Source organism: Mus caroli, chromosome 13 (genome assembly GCF_900094665.2).
Source record: "Mus caroli chromosome 13, CAROLI_EIJ_v1.1, whole genome shotgun sequence".
In the NCBI taxonomy this organism is placed as follows: domain Eukaryota; kingdom Metazoa; phylum Chordata; class Mammalia; order Rodentia; family Muridae; genus Mus; species Mus caroli.
This window is the reverse complement of record NC_034582.1, coordinates 41,201,177-41,217,896: the sequence shown is the minus strand read 5'-3', so window position 1 is coordinate 41,217,896 and position 16,720 is coordinate 41,201,177. Positions and strand designations below refer to the sequence as shown.

The window sequence follows — 16,720 nt, the reverse complement described above, 5'->3', positions numbered from 1 at the left end:
AAGAAGAAGAAGAAGAAGAAGAAGAGGAAGAGGAAGAGGAAGAGGAAGAGGAAGAGGAAGAGGAAGAGGAAGAGGAAGAGGAAGAAGAAGAAGAAAAGGAAGAGGAGGATGAGGAGGAGAAGAAGAGGAAGATGAGGAGGAGGAGAAGAAGAGGAAGATGAGGAGGAGGAGGAGGAGGCAGAGGAGGAGGAGAGTCAAACATGTTTCTGATTTTAGTGAACTCACAAATAAACCGATAGCACTAGGAAGGAATCAGTTATTGGGTGCATTTGCCAAAGCACAAATATGGAAACCCCACTCTCAGCTAGATCTACAGAAATCAAAGAAATTGTAGTAGAAGTTCCTCTACCCTGACTAGAGAAAGAGATCTGCCAGCATTCCCCTCCAACCCCCTCTGATATATTTCATTCTGCACAAGGGGCCTAACTGGGTTCTTACAAACCCGATTGTGAACCAAGATATGGGATTCAGAATCATCTCCACAGCTCTAGAAAAGTTAGCTCCTTGCTCTTGTCCCAGAGAAGCAAACTAGCCTATCATCACCTCTGAGCTGGAATCCAGCTCTGACCAGGTTCCTGTCACAGAACAAGTCCCCTGTCCCCAATCCCCCCCCCCCTTTGGCTTACGGATATACAGGATGCCAGCAAGGTTCACCCGGGGTCATCACACTCTCTTTAAAGGCAAGATGATTCATGGATGGGTGGAGGAGTGTATTGAGGGAAAGGAAGTGCTGAGCAGGAGAAGGGGTGGAGCCTCGCAATTATGTAATTGACTTCAGGAAAAGCTAGCCCCGGGAGTGGAGTGATGGGAGCCTATGCACCTACTATTGATATTTAAGTTCCAACTTTTAAAGCAGAGTTGGGAAGAGAAGCAGATCTCACAACTAGGTTGCCTATTGCAGTAGAATGGATTCCACGCCCATATTACAATTACAATGTATTAATTTCTCTTAATACCTGAAAAAAAAAGCAAAGCTCTCCCTACCCGGTACCCGCACCCCTGCATAGCTGGTAGAATAATATTTTGGCTGCAGGGGGATGAAAGTAATTTGTCTTTTTCTACTTGATTGGCTGGCACTCCGGCGAACGGGGTCTTTTAGTCTGCATGTTCATTCTGTAGTTTAGAAGAGAGTGTTTGTAATTTACAGTTCTCTCGTCTGAGTGCCATTATCCCCGTCCTGTCAGAAGGTAATCTGTGGCAGGATGGATAAAGCAGAAACAGGACTTCCAGTAGCAAGCCTCCAGAGATTTTTAGGCTCCTCCCACTCCTGGCCAGGGCTGCCAGCCCCACTTCCAGCCCTTTGTAAAGGGCCTCGAACCACCTGACAATCCCCCTCTGAAACCTTGACGTTGACAGTTTCTTCTATGAACTCTGTTTTTTTTGTTTTTGTTTTTGTTTTATGTCAAAAAACCAACCAAACAAACAAACAAAAAAACAAAGGAAAGCTTGCCAATGCACTTTTCTGCGATGCTTCCTCTTTGGAGGCAAGCTTGGTAAATTCCTCACAAAGGGATGTTCTTAAACTCTGACCTTCATTCAGATCAGCCTATTCTGGCCAGTATTTACTCAAGAAAAATAAAGTAGCTACAAGAGCTTGCAGCCATGTATTCTCGTGTCATGAAGTCAGAAGGACAATGATCTCTCCTGTACCTTCCCAGGAGCTGATTTTTCCTTCTGCAACCTGACGTGGTCCCCTGTTCGCTTTGGACAAACCCTACGTTGCACTATGTGGAGCCCTAAGCATAATCCATCAAGCAAGAGCCACTGTCTTTAAGTTCAAAGGATGGTGCCTCTGGCTTGGATTTTAATTTAGAAAATGGATTTCTTTGGAGGAAAGAAAAAAAAAAAAAAGAAGAAGCTAAGTTGTTAATGAAACACTAAAAATAGAGTCCCAAAAGTTCCCAGCCAATAGCAAGCAAAGTTTAACCCATGTGTTCTCAGCCATAAAAAGTTGTCCTTCTTCTTTTCCTATGAAAAGAGCTGTGCTCCTTAGACGATTATGGCCACAAGTTATGACAGTTAACAGGCCGTTCTCTCATATTCAATCTTGTTCCAAGTGGCATTGATGTCATTGATCTCTAACTTGCTGACAAAGTAATAACGGTTTAAATAAAAATTTTAAAAAAAGCATCCCGTTTCCTTTAGAAGTATCTCAGTGGGCTGGATTTATTATACATTAAAAACAGATTTTCTTTTGATAGACTTGGTGAGTTTTCTAGTCAGAAAAAAATTGTGTAATTTTCTCGTGTGTGCATGCGTAGCTGTGTATTTGTGTAGGTTAAGGGTCAATGTTTGGTATTTTCCATAATTGCTCTGCATATTTTTAAAAATGATATTTATTTGTTCATTCATTCATTCGTTCATTCATTCTCTCTCTCCTGTGTAGGCAGGTGTTCTCCTTCACTTCTTTTAAATCATGAAGCATTGTTTTAAATGGTTGATGTTGTTTTTGTTGTTGTTGTTGTTGGTGGTGGTGGTGGTGGGGTGTGTGTGTGTGTGTGTGTGTGTGTGTTCCAGTGTACCATTAGCAAGTGCATGTGTGGACAAGAAGTAAGTTTGTGGTTCTTCCTTTCCACTGTGTAGGTCCCAGGAATTGAACATGTATGTCATCAGTGTTGGTGGCAGACATCTTTATTAGCTGATCCATCTCTCTGGTCCACAATCTGACGTTTGAGATAGCGTCTTTTTACTGAACACAGAGCTCATGAGTTTAGCTACATTGGCTGGCTAGCAAACCCCAGACACCCTCCTGTCTTCACCTCCCCAACACGGGTATGCACCATCAGACCTGGTTTTTCACTTTGATGTTGGAAATCTCAACTGAAGTCTTCATGCTTTGAAGCAAGTACTCAGTCATATCCCAAACCCCAAATAATGTAATTTTCATTATTAATCCCCCAATACAGGTGTCTCTAAAAGGTACCAATCCCAGACCATTTAATCACAAATAACAAACCCCCAAATCAGCTGTAATGCCAGAATGGTTTTGCTTTCTAGCACACAATGTAGGTTTCCCCCACCAGGTGTGAGCTCCCTTCACAGAGACGGAGTCACAGATGCGCCTAATATCTTGCTTTACAGGCCCACAGTAGATCTACCAAGGAGACCATGTGTGCAGATGAGTCATGGAGAACATGTCACATGGAGAAGGAGGGCACTTGGATGAAGGGAGAAAGGAGATCACCAGCTACTAACTACTGCATTACTGTAGAAAGCCATCTAGGATCTTGAGTTGTCCAATTGTGGGCTGTCTTAGACTAAATCCCACGTTTCACCAGCCCCATTAGCTATGCTATTGGTAGCTGGCTATGGAAAACATTCAACTGTGGGGCTGAAGGAGTAGAGAATTTGCCTGGCATGCTGAAACTCTGGGCTCAATTTCTTTACACGGTAAACAAAGAAAAAGATATATCTATATATACTTATGTAAATATAAACATATATGTGTGCTTATGTGTATATGATTGCTTGCATATATATATATACACACACTTATATATACATGCATGTATATATATTTATATGCATCTGTATATATGTATTTGTATGTTATTTATATGTTTCATTTATCCTAATACATGGTCAATATACATATTTTCATCTCAACATTTAATCAATACAATAATTATGGAGGTACTGCATATATGTATACACACACATATATCATACATACAGATATCTAACTAAGCCTTTAAATTTTGAATTTAAGTATATATCATACTTAGAGTGCCTCTCAATTTAAACAAGCCAAGTTTCAAGAGCTCAAAGGCTGTACTGGACGATGTGGCTTATATTAAAGCATTCATTTTGTTGTTTATAAAATTACTGTTTTGTTTAGTGTGGTCAGATATGAGTACTGCTGAATGATAAACTGGCAGCAAATACTGAAGTGCAATGACTTATAACCAAGGGACCTTTTTTCTGTGTCCCTGGGGACCTGAACCCAGGACCTTGCTGATGCTAAGCAAGGGTGATGTCACTGAGCTGTATTCCATACCTTCATTTCATTTTATTATTATTATTATTAATTTGCTTACTCAGTTTACACACCAATTACAGACCCCTTCCTTCCAGTCCCCCCTCACAATCCCCTCCCCCACCCCTTGCCTTCACCACAGTTTCACTCCATTCTTGAATAATGGTGATGTCATTGGTGATGTCATTACATCCTCAGGAAGCCTGGCCTGCTGCAGTCTGGTAGATGGAACACACGGTGCTGAAGCAGGTCTGTAAGTGTCTGTAGGCTGTACACAGAGCCTCAGGACTTAGCTAGCGTGTGGCCCAGTGACCCCAGAGTCTATTGTCTGGGCAGCTTTCACTTTTGTTTCTACTTTGCTTTATTATTCCGGTTTATTTCTCCCCAGTCTTATTTAGGAGTCCAATCTCAGCCAAGTTTATTTGTTCTGTAACCACTGAACTGTATTCCATTGCTCAGCTTTTCAAAGGACATATAGGATAACACCCTTTTTTGTTAGAACACGGTTCACGGTCTGGCATCGGTATTTCCATTAAGAATTCAAACTTTCCAGGATTATCGCATAGCCATAACAAATTGTTCCAAGCAGAAACTTGGCATGCACTTCCCTGCCGTGGGAGGAAAGACATTTTTAACAGTTCTAAAGAGATCAAAATAAATAAATGATTACCACTCCGACTTTGAAGGTCTTTGGTAGATGGGGCACTTGGGTGTGGCATATTTTGTTTTCAGGTTTGGTCTGGTTTACAGAGGTGAAAGGGTAATATCAGCTTGCAAGACTAACCTTGCTCGAGAGTTATACAACTGCCCTCTTACCTCTCACCACTGCAAACAGTGTAGTCTTTGACTCTCAGTGTCTTCAGCATTGCATGGTGTGTTTCTGAGAGGCACTGGTTGTCTAGCTGTGAGCGTCTGGATCTCACCCTAGCGAAAATTTACATTTTCAAAAGATAAGCCTGGTGTTACTCTTAAGTTCTTGGTAGAGCACAATGTTTTCCTCACTGTGTATTCTCGGGGCCTATGCATTATATCCTAGATGCTCACAGAGAGCTGCTGAGGACTGACAAGGACAGAAACAGCACCTGAGAGCTGAGACAGTTTCTAGTTAGAAAATCCCATGTAGCCTCCAACTCACTGTGTAGCTAAGGTTAGCTTTGAACTCCAGATCCCTCTGTTGTCACTTCCCAAGGTCTGGGACAACAGGACCAAGGTTCCAGGCCTGGTGCTCTATTCTTAATCTCTTACCCAAGTGCCCACTTATCAGCTGGAGGTTGGTGATCTGTGGCTGTCATCCCATCACTCCTGAGGTTCTAATAGGAGGATTGGAAGTTCTAGGCCAGCCTGGGCTACATATTGAAATCTGCTCACAATTAATAAGTAGATACTTACTCAATATCAATGAGGCCTCTTCACTGTGTAGCTTCCAAATGTCTGAGCCTACTCCAGGGAAGTATTTAAGGATATATATATATATATATATATATATATATATATATCCTTATATTCTCTCAGGCATGGTTGTCTCATTTTGAAGAGTTATTTTTATTTTTATTTTTTTTGACTAGAGAAAACTAACACTTCATGGGCCTTTTATTAACAAAGTTTTTATCATGTTCATTTATTTACTGTGTGGGTGTATGCAAGGGGGCCACTCTGGAGGTCAGAGGATGACTTGCCAGAGTTGGTCTGTTCTTTACCACATGGATTTGGGAATTGAACTTGATTCCCCATTCTTGGTAACAAACATTTTAACCTCTGAGTTATACCATCAGGCCAGGAAGTCCTCTGTGAGAGAAAGCGAGAGAGTGTGTGTGTGAGTGTGTGTGTGGGGGGGAGGGAGGGTGAGAAGTACTTAAGACAACATCTCCTGTATCTTAGGCTGGCCTTGAACTTTTAAGCAGTTCAGGAAAGATGCTTTGGATTTCCCCATCCTCCTGCAGGGATTACAGGTGTGTGCGGACACACCCAGTGTGGTGTGAGCATCAAAACGGCTTCTGTGCATTCAGGCAGTAAGGTATCTTTTCTGAGCAGGACTTCCGAAGTCCACTGGAAGAATGCAAGCCTAGAACTCAAGATGAGTGTATCTTTTATTTTATGTAATTTGCAATCTGTTCAATTATTTAGTTGCTGTAATCTAGTAGGCAGTAAATGTTTGTTAGCTTTTTTTGTTTCGTTTGGTTCTGAATGACATAACAGGCTACTTCCAATGCAAACATATACTATAATTTAAAAGTCTGTCACAATTTCGAGGGCCCTGTGTACACTGGGTGTATTAAGCACGCTTGTGCTCCCTCTACTGCCTCAGAGAACACATTCATAGCCAAGACCCCAGCACACTCAGTCCTAGGGGTTTCCATAATTGGTGAAAAAGGGCTCTTCAAGGATGGAGAACTATTTCCTTCATGTGTATATATGGTCACCCCTCAATATGAGGGCTAGTTTTAGGGTCCCCCTGAGACACCCACATCTTAGACTGTACAAGCGTAGTGTTTGGATATGGAGTACTCACATCCTCTTACATGCTTTGGATTATAAGTAATTTAAGTTAACAGTGTAACTCTACGTTATCTGTAATCTCGAGGCTATTCATAACACCCAGTGCAATGGAAATACCCATTATTCTGTATTGTGCATGGAATAATGACGAGTGAAATGTCTACAGGCATTCAGTACAGATGAATACACACACACGTATATGTATGTGTATATATATATATATATATATATATATATATATATAACCAGAAGCTGATTAAATTTGAGAATACAGAGGTCCAAGTACAATGTGATTTTTTTCCCCATTGGTAAAATTAATTACTATAAAGGTAATTCACTGGAGAATTAGATTCCGTATATGGGGCCAAGTGTGCCGAGGCAGCGCCCCAAAGAACAGACCAGTGTTCTCCATGCTGGGTTGAGCCAGTCCCCAGCAGTTGGTTCAAAGGCAGACTCCACCTGCCTAGTGTGGGGTAGGATCCTTGACTCAGAAAAGCTAAAATCCCCCGGATGGTGGTGCTGCAGCAGCTGTGGCTACATTAACTACCGCACTTGTAAATGCAGAAGTGTGACAGAAGAGTCTTGTGACCTAATAGTTGCTAGACCATTTTGACCTTTCAAGAGTAGACAAGACAAAAATCAGCAAAACAGAGAGAAGGTGGGGGAACGGGGACGGGGGAGACACGTCTTGAGACTTGAGAGCGCTTATTGTAAGACAGGGAGGTCCCGAGCGTGGACCTCAGCACTGCTTACAGCTGAGCATCCCATGGGCCTGTAACCTCAACTTGGAGTGGGAAGAGACAGGAGGCAAAGACTAGGTGTGCTGGTTTCCAGCCTAGTCTAGAAAATATGACCCTTTAAGTGTAGGTAGAGACCTTGTCTCAAAGGAATAATCAGAAAGTGATAAGAGGACCCTTCTCTCTCTCTCTCTCTCTCTCTCACACACACACACACACACACACACACACACACACACACACAGAGGTTAGTACCTTATTTTAAATATATTTAATATATATTAATACATCTTATAGATTAATATACTTAAGATATATGTATCTTTAATATATATCTTTAAAAAATAAATAGAAGGTACTAACATTTCTTTTTACATTAAATAATACATAACACACATCAGGAACAAGGTTCAGCAGGGCCTCCTTCCTCAATTTTGCTTCATTACAGAGCTCAACCGAGTCTTGTACAAACATAATACCAGATTTGGGGGTAGGGGCCAGTGCTATATAGCTGCCACCTTGAAAACCTTGTTCTTTTTCCATGGAGGTTTTATTTCCATAAGAACTTTTGCTTTTAGAGAGCCTCTCCTGTTCCTTCTCAGATGGTGCGTTTGACATTTTGTCTTCAGGAAATGAAACATCTCAGTACTCAAGCAAGGAAACTGCTCTATGAGAATTATGTATGTGTTGGACCTTGCAGGAAGCAATAGCTGTAAGTGTGTGTGTGTGTGCGCGCGCGCGTGCATGTGAGTGTGCACGTGTGTGTGTGTGTGTGTGTGTGTGTGTGTGTGTGTGTGTGTGTGTGTGNGAGAGAGAGAGAGAGAGAGAGAGTGTTTATGGCTTTAATCTTAATGGCTAGGAAAGTAAACAACACATTTCTTATTAATTATTTTTACGGTGTGGATAATGTACATATTTAGCTTTCTTCGGGGAACATTTAAATTAATCGACTACGTCTAATGTGAATTATGTGTTTTAATATGTTTAAGGTTGTTAAAATAATGCAAATTAACTGCTTGCACCAACGTAATAATTACAATATTAGGGTTTATTTTTTCCCCTTGAAAATTTTCTAAATGTAAGATGTCTAAAAATAGAGTGGAGGTGGATTGGACAGTTTGCAGATTATGAGCTGGAATAAAAACATCTCAGTTACGCCAAAAACATGGCAACCAATATTTTCTGTTATAAAAATATTTTAGATTAAATTTGTTATTTTTTTATATGAAAGCTGTCTGCAAGTGAAGCGAATAACAGAGGCTTTGTCGGTTTCACAGGCCAGCCGTAACAATACCTGTAGCACAAAGCAGACGCCTTTCCTACAGGCAGCCAGCGGAGCGTCTGCTCCATTTCAAAGACAGCTTTACCAAGAGGGAGCTAAAAGATACCAGTCAGTTAAGCTCTGAACTGTTAACCTTCACCTGGATAAAGCTCAGGAGGGAAAACAAAACTAGACAGAGCCCCGACAGGAAGCTCAACGTTAACCGTCCACTAGAGGCTGTAATGAGACCAACAATGTCACTTTAGCATATGAAGTCTAATAATCACGGATCCTCAAGTGAACAACACAGTTTATAGAGAGTGGGGGTGGGGGGGGCGGTGAGAGGGAACAGTTGTAGTTCTATTTAAGCAACCGTGGATGTGTGCACGGTATTTCAAAACCTGAGAATAGATAATGTGTCCTACACCATACACACACACACACACACACACACACACACACACACACACACGCCACTGCATCTCTTTTCTTTTTCTTTTTCTTTTCTTTTCTTTTTTTTTTTTTAACTTCTGAAGTGCCGGCTCCACAATACGTATAGTAGTTTAAACGCGCACACATTTCTCTTGGTGATTCTGTACGCTGCTTCAGACAGTGACTAATTGTTGGCTCATATGTAAACGGAGCCAAAAAGGTCTCTCAAATCCGGCTTAGAGTCAATAAATAGTAGTGGCTTCCAACGAGACCAAGGGATCGAGTTTCCAGACTCTTAGTTCTAAGCACCTGAAAGAGGTCAGATGCTGGCCTGACACCTACTGGTCTTCAGGAAATATCTGCTGCAAAGAGAACGCGGCACTGAGCGACCCTCTTGGGGATGTGATGGCTCTTCTTTCGGGTGCCACACCTGTTGGCAAGGTGAACTCCAGAGAAGAGTCCTTCCCTCCGAGTTTACGCTTGGCTGAGGTGTAGCCGGAGGGGGCCGGGTAGGGACTCCACGTCTACGTTTAGCCACGGGGACAAGGTGGGTGGGGAGCGTTCCTTCGCCTTGGTTTCCCGAGAACCACCATCGACTGACTGCTCAGTGCACAGGTTACCTCGCTTGCGATGAAATGAATGATCCACAGTTAGCCCTGAGGAGTGAGTGAGGTCGGTTACCAGGGCTAGCTAGAGCTGAGGCGTTCCATGCTCACAGCAGATTTCGAGACCAGCAGAATTTGAAAGGAGGACCGGGAGGTCGCCAGCTTGTCCAGGCAGGAAAGGTGAGGGTGCCGGTGCAATCCGGGGAAGCCTGAGAACTTTCCCGAGTTGCAAGCCAAGGCAGCAGGCGCGGGCCTTGCCTCGGGTGACGCAGGGCTAGAGGGTTGGAGGGTTAACAGCGAGGATACAATGAGTCCTCTTAGATGCTCACCCGGGGGCACCAAGGGCACTTCGTAATTAGAAATCAGCCGACTTCCCCGCCCCCTTGGGTATTTTACCAAGTAGGAGCCAAAGCCTGACACCCGTCGCTGCGAGTCTCCCAGGTTGCCTGAGTTGCACCCTGCACTCACCCTGTCCCCCTCCAACTAGGTTGCAGGGAGCCGGGGAGGCGCGCGAGCACCGATCGGTCACCACTCCAATGACCTCATCGCCCCAACTTCCCCGCCCCTTTCTCAAACCTGGAAGGCACAGTCCCCTCCGGTCGGTGTCCGGGATCCGGAGCCACAGTTGCGGAGAGACAACCCGGTCTCCCCTGGAGCGAGCGCCGCTCCAGCCCGGGTGCATAGAAGGGTTAAGGGCGCGGGCCGGCAGCCGCGCCGTGCGCTCGCCGTGCTCTGTGCGGCTCGCCCGGCCGCCTGCCAGAGGGTGCCTTCCCCCCCCCCCCCCCATGAAGTCGGATCCTTGAGCTGCGGCGGCGGCAGCCAACTGCTCCATATTTGGCTTCTATTACACATTTACATACTGGAGCGAGCGAGCGAGCGCGAGAGAGAGCGCGAGGGAGGGAGGGCGGGCGGAGGGAGGAGGGAGGGGAGGGGGGAGGAGGAGGAGGAGGAGGAGAGAGCAGAGTATACCGCAGACATCATTTCTACTACAGTGGAGGAGCCGTACAGGACCTGTTTCACTGCAGGGGGATCCAAAACAAGCCCTGTGGAGCCGCAGCTAGAGCTACAGCAGCCGCAGGACACTGTGTCTCTCCCTCTGTTACCCCTTCCCCACGCAACCCCAGATCCATTTACACTTTACAGTAAGTGGCTATTTTTTTTCCTCCTCTGATTCTTTCTCTCCCCCTCCCCCTTCCACCCCGATTTAGATTAAAATCACCTCCTCCCGCACCCCAATCCGCTCTCTCCGGAGAGGGGCCAAAGAACATCTAGCATACACCCCCCCCCTCCCCCAGTCTCAATGGGCTGCACGGAAAACAGCTGGAAGAGGAGCGAAGGAAACCGACGCGTCCTGGTGTGTGTGTGTGTGTGTGTGTGTGTGTGTGTGTGTGTGTGTGTGTGCAGGCGCGCGCGCGAGTGTATGTGTGACTGTGTGTACATACACCAGTGCCCGGCTCCAGCCTCCCGGCTCGGGACCCCCTATGGGAGCAGGAGCGGCTAGCAAGGGGAGCAGCTAGGGGCTGGGTGGGCGGCTGCCAGGAGAGGGGGCGCGCCCGGGCGGGGGGCGCGGGTGGGGAGAACGGCGGCGCCCCGCTTCGGCTGCTGCCGGTCCGGCGGCGGCGAGCGGATAGAGCCCGGTCCTCCTCCTTCCGTGTGGCGCAGGGGGAGGCGGCAGCCGCGGAGGGTCGCGCTGCCCTCTTCGCTCCTCTCCAGTCCCCCCTCCCGGTTGGGGGCGGTGAGCGCTGCGGGGGCTCGAGGGAGGGCTGGGCTTCCCCGCCCGGGGTCGCCTAGCTTGACAGAGGCAACCCCGATCTTGGGGTCTCCCCGCCCAGGCCAGCCTCTCGGGGCTAGGAGGGGGCCAAGAGGGGACTTTGCGTGAGGCTAGGGGCACGGAGAGGTGGCGGCTCAGGGGGCAAGGGCGCGCGGACCATCGCAGCGCAGCGGGAGAAGACCGGCCCTAGCTGCAGCTGCCACCGCCGCCCTGTTGGTGCGGCCGCTTCCTGATCCAGAGCAGCAGCAGCAGACGCCGCCGCCGCCGCCACCGCCAGAGCTGGAGTCGGGAGCCCGCGAGCGCCCCGGCCCGGCCCGGCGACTCTGCCGGCGCCCGCAGCAGTAGCGGAGGAGCTGCGGGCGCTGCCCTGCGCCGGGACTGCTCTGCTGCGAGGCGGCAGGGAGGGTGAATGAAGACGGGAGGAGGGGAAGGAGGAGGTGGCGGCGGAGGAGGCGCTGCGGGGATTGGGATGTGCCCCGGAGCCCCGCGGCTCGTTCACTCGGGGCCCGAGACGCCGCCACTGCCACTGCCGGGGCTGCCGCCGCCACTGCCGCCGCCTCCTACGTGGTTGCAGCCGAGCGCGCAGGCCGGTCCCGCAGGGGGCAGGGAAGGGGCCGGACAGGCGGAGCGAGAGGTGAGGCGGGGTCGGAGAGGAGGGAGTAAGTGCGTGTGAGTGTGTAGGTGCGTGTGTGCGTGTGTTCGCGCGCCGGGCGGGGGCCAGGACCATCGCGATGGGGAGCTGGGGGTGGGGGTGGGGGTCCACGGTGGTCCCTTGGCTGACCCTGCAGCGCTTCGACCTCCCTTGAGCCGCCTCCTTCAACTCTGTGGCTTGTGCGCTTTCATTTTATTTCAGACCACGTAGAGAGCTGACTGCAAGCGGTGAAACAATTCAGGTTTTCTAGGGAGATTGAGCAAGGACCTTAGTGGTGGGGGGGTGGAAGTAGGGTGCTGATCTAGACTCTGCCAGGGGCGCGGGGGGTGGGGTGGGGGGAGGATCAGGGGTCTAAGAGGATGGGGTTTAGTTCGATCCCGTGGCTGTCCTGTTTTGTTTTGCTTTCTTGCTGTATAATCCTACAGATAAGAGGGTAATATAAATACTTGGGGAAGGTTGGGAAATTGCTGAAGAGTAGTAAGGGCGGAAAAAAAAAAAGAAGCCAGTCGGAAGCCGGTTATATAATGCGCTATGTGGCTAACAAGAAAGGCAAGCTATTTTTATTTTGTTTACCGTATGTTGTGCAGTAGGAACTCCTCCAAACTGGTTCTGTCCCCGAAGAGGTTTCTTAGTTTGTCAGAGAGAGCGAGCCACAGGATACAATTAGTAAAATTAGAAGACCCCACACCACCTACGGAATAAAAAGTAATGCTTTAGAGTTCTCACCTCACATTCTGCCTGGTATGCAGGGGAATGTGTGTATGCCCTAGGTTTCCCTGTAGCAGCCTAGTAGTGTCATCTCAGTGACATTTCTGTTTTATAATGCGAGCTCTTCTTAATATTTAAACAGCATTGCTATAGATCGTAGGCAACAAGGTAGTTACATGGTGGGTATTTTTAGGCGCAGCTGGTTACTTTTTTTTGCAATAGTGTTTGCTAAACCATGTCTGTTGGGCTTTTTGAAGAGCCCTGCCATTCCTAGAAGCCCGGGTTAAGCCTACCCTCTGGTTTACTGATGGTGGGTGGGTAGCTAAGACAGTTTGATAGCCGAGGGGTTTTATTTTTATTTTATTTTTGAATGAAGCTTATGCCAGGGGAAGCTAGAGGTAGCCACCAGAGAGAAGAAAAAACATGCGCAAGAACTCTTGGAAAGGGATTGCACCATAACAGCTTAGCTGTGGCATTTAATCTCCTCTGATTGTCCTCTAACTGGCCACGCATCAGTCAATATTTTAGCAGCTTTGCAAATAAATGGGCTTGAACGCCACCTTCCACATAAAGCTGAGGCTGAAAAGCCTCCTGCCTGTCTGCCTCTCTCATCATAGATACTGTCGGTGGTGTTAGTTTTCTGTACACTTACTCCAGCCCTGATCACTCATGTAATTAGATCAGGTTGCCATGGCAACAGACAGTGTTCCTTGGCCCATTCAGGTGGGTTTGCCTGAACTACTCCAAGTGTTTTATGCACAGTATTTGAGCTGCCCCGAACCAGGAGGGGAGAGACTTCACTGTTTCAATTGCGTCTTCTTTTAGTCATCTGAACAGGAGACACTGAATGAGGCTTCTAGCTACTTAGCTTTTCTAAAGGGAAACCAACACGCTGTTCCTACTGGGGACAGTATGTAAATGCATCTCCCCAGACAGAGAAAGGAGCCTCACAATCCTGCTGGTGTTCATTGTGAGCAGATCAACAAGTATTTGATACTTGCTAGAAACCTTTCAGAGCTGACTAAAGCAACTTTTTCTTTTGCAGTCTAGAGCCTTTGGCCTGGCAGGCACTTAACCCTTTCAAGTGTGAGAGGACAGCACACCCATGTTTTATAATAGAAATTGCTGACAGTGTTGGCTGGCTTTCTAGATAGTTTATGTTACGAAAAGGAGATGACTTATTTGGCAAGTCTATCTCCACTGTTACAGTTTTAAACTTTACAGTCTACATTTTATAAAACAAACAAACAAACAAACAAACAAACAAAAAAACCGGATACTGACAGTAGGCAGGCATTGTGAATACTATCTTCCTTAATTTGGATCTGTTGCTCCTGATCTTTGATATCTTCAGAAGTAATTGAAAATATTTTTTTGCAGCTAAGTTAGAGATGATACAAGCCATTCTATTGCATGGAGCTTTGCACAGTAAACAGTTTGTATGATACTACTGATATAATTTAATGAACGTCTAGAGAGCTGCAGTCCAGTGTTTACGTCTGGGCACCACCTTAAGCCTACTAAGGACCGAAAGATTATATTATAACCAAAAAGATAACAGAAAAGTAGCCCAACATTGCTCAGACAGTCCAAATGAAGGGGAATGTTTTAGGAACTTTGAATGTGACATGATTTAGTTGTGACTCTGCCAGTCAGTTTACAGTTTTAAAGCCATGTAGCTAAATCGGTTAAAATAGAAGAGAGAAAGACATATAGAGAGACACTCACCCCCCCCCCCACACACACAAATCTCTCACCTCTCCAGTGCCAAGACTGAGAAAGTTGCGCAATTTTCTTCCCAGGGGGGTTCTGAGTTTCCCCTGGTTACTGAGTTTATGTGGTGGGCACATTATTGTGGCCTGGTCCAGTAAAGTATCACTGTGGTTAAAACGAGCTATTATTTCTGAGAGGTGAGTTCATGTGAAACCAGGATCTAAAATAAGAGGACAGAAATTTTAAGTTTTACCCATACCTTGGAGGGCCTCGATTCTATTCTGCGACAGACAGAGAAACGGCTTGACTTGCAGTTAGATGTGGGCCTGTGCCTTTCAGTGTACAAATGAGCTCTTGCCAAAATAAATATGAGAAGTGTCTGTACTTGATGGAGAACTGGAAAAGGCATCGTGTCTCTTCCCCCAGCCCCCATTTCGTTTTAAGAGGGCTTGGCAAGCAGCGGTATTTTGTTAGAAATAGCATAAAGAGATTTCAGGCCTTCCAGTTAGTTGCCTTTGAGAGAAAGATTAGAGAAAGACTCTTGAGCCATCAGGTTACAGATCAAATAGCAAAAGATGGCCAAAAATTCCCAGTGCTCAGAATCCCAGGAACCAGGAACGGTCAGTGTGAAGAAACAACTAAAACGTTAGTCAACACTCCTATGACTCCCAGGTCTGACTGTCCTTAGAGTTCAAGGATTCACATTCCTTTTGTATAATGTGACTTTGTTTTTTCTCCCGTGTTGAAATGTCAAGTGGATTTTGCTCCTGCACATACCTTGTAAGACGGCTTCTCCTGCCAAATAGACTGTAGCAGTTCGCCCTGCTTCCTATTAGGAGTCAGTCAATAAATGTACTTCACCAAAACCCTGAGCAGAACTCACATAAGCAGCGGAGTGTGGGAGTGAATGTTAATTTCTCTGAACTGGAGTTATCTGAAGACTCCAAAAAGCTTAAATACTTGCATATGAAAAGAGCCTTCTCAGGAGACAGCCTGTCATTTTTTTAAGGGCTTGGGGTTGACTGACTTTACAGGCTTAGTATTTTTTTCGGAGTGTCACGCAAGTCTGAATAACTGGCTTCAGAGAGAGAGAGGGAGAGAGGGGGGGGGAGAGGGAGAGACAGAGACAGAGACAGAGACAGAGACAGAGACAGAGACAGAGACAGAGACAGAGACAGAGAGAGGTTTGTGCAACCTGATTGCTTTGAAGAACAGATTTTGATCCTGGTCGTCATATTTCCCACCTGAGAAGATTAGCAGGCACTTTTCTTATTTTGCTAAATGTTTGTTATAGACAGAAAATTGTAGAAATGGCAATGGAGGCCACCATTTCTACCTAAGCAGTACCATCCATGCAGTTTATTCTTTTGCTTGTTGCTTAAGATGTGAATGTCAGAGTCATCAGTAATCCTATCTCAGTTGCATTTAATTTCATTTAGTACAATAAATTCACTCATCCCAATTCTGTGAGTGGTAACATGATGATGTGCACATAGGGTGCTAGCTTTATATAATTGGAAAAATATTGGCTGTAAGAATTGTAATTTGATTGAGTTTTTTAAAATAAATTCTTAAAATTACAGACGAAAAGGAATGTTGTGGGATAATTTATCTTTATTGGTAGAAACAGCATTTTTATTTTTTCTTTCCTAATTTTATTTTTATGTATTTTTTTTACTCTAATCAGCCTAATGGCATATTTTATAGTCCTTATAAAACTTAACCCTTTAGGATAATTTAGTATAAATATTTGTACTTCCTGTTATTACTACTCCCACACGAACTAAAGCATGTTTAGAGCCATGATAGACAAACAGAGCAACTCACGTCCTCCTTTGTGTGGCCCGTTGGACGTTAGCAGCCGTGTTCCATTGATTTTTCTATAACTCTTAATGTATGCCATTTGTGGGCTAATGAAAACGCAACGATGATCACCCTCGTGTAAACAAAAATGGTATTCTACTCGAAAATCCCTTTTCAGAAAACTGGAGGTGTTAAGAAGACCTCGGGGTAGGTGTTCCCATGATTGCAGGGCTTCATCTGATCTGAGAAGGACTCAACCTGCTTCCACCAAAACGCCCTTTAAGTGCGACAGGTTTAGAGTGACTTATCAGGTGTTTCTAGTGGCAATTCCAGCTGCCAACCTGTAAGCATGTCTGCTTCTTACGGAAAGAGAAGGCATTTTCTTGCCACTGTGTATGGCAGACTTTCTGTCTTCGTGCCCTCGGCCCTGGTCCTGATGCCTGTGTTCCCTCCTGGTTTTTATACATCATCTCGGTTTCAGTTATTTGGGGCCGCCTTGCTTGGTAATCTTTCACTATTAATAGTATTGTGTTTCTCGGCTTTGTGCCTTTGAGATATTAAAGATT

At 45.8% G+C, this 16,720-nt stretch overlaps 1 protein-coding gene across 12 annotated transcripts in view; it reads left to right on the top strand.

The window, feature by feature from the left end:
• The first annotated feature begins 10,455 nt into the window (after positions 1 to 10,455).
• Atxn1 (ataxin 1) overlaps positions 10,456 to 16,720 on the top strand; it is a 409,435-nt gene continuing 403,170 nt past the window's right edge. For 7 of the 12 annotated variants that reach the window (XR_003834664.1, XM_021180017.2, XM_029468376.1 and 4 more), the window contains exon 1: positions 10,456 to 10,649. The gene's annotated coding sequence lies outside the window, so the exon portion shown is untranslated. Of the gene's footprint in view, positions 10,650 to 10,703; positions 10,862 to 11,720; positions 11,913 to 12,049; positions 12,110 to 16,720 lie in introns of those variants that run through there. The other 5 variants (XM_029468383.1, XM_029468382.1, XM_029468375.1 and 2 more) reach the window with 4 other exon arrangements.